Source organism: Arachis hypogaea, chromosome 15, assembly GCF_003086295.3.
Source record: "Arachis hypogaea cultivar Tifrunner chromosome 15, arahy.Tifrunner.gnm2.J5K5, whole genome shotgun sequence".
Taxonomy (NCBI): Eukaryota; Viridiplantae; Streptophyta; class Magnoliopsida; order Fabales; family Fabaceae; genus Arachis; species Arachis hypogaea.
The window spans coordinates 92,294,268-92,294,840 of NC_092050.1; positions in this window are offsets into that span (position 1 = coordinate 92,294,268).

Below are 573 nucleotides of genomic sequence, written 5' to 3' on the forward strand. Positions count from 1 at the left end.
CATGCCAAGTGCGAAGAAGCAGCGACGCGGCCGCATGACTGACGCGACCGCGCTCCTTAAGCAGAACATATATGACGCGGCCGCATGACTGACGTGACCGCGTGACAAGGAAAACTCCGAATGACGCGACCGCATGACCCATCGGACGCGTGACAGAGGCCACGCACCAGAAATTGCAGAAAACGCTCATAGCGATTTCTGAGGCCCTTTTTGGCCCAAATCTAAGTCTAGAAGGCATAGACCAGAGGTTATGAAGTGGAGGAATGCATCCATTCAAGGAGACACTCCACTTTTAGTTAGTCTTCATGGTTTAGATTTAGTTTAGAGAGAGGTTCTCTCCTCTCTTTAGGATTAGGATTTAGAATTAGGATTTTATTCGCTTTCAGGATCATCTCTTTATCAGGTTCAATATTCCCTTTTATTTACTTTTGCAATTTAATTTATGAATTCATCCATGTTATAGATTACTCTTTTGAATTAATGTTATTTGAGGTATTTCAGTTTAATCTTGCTTTATTTTATTTACGTTGCTATTATTCCCATCTAAAGACATTTTTATTCCAGTAGATTTAC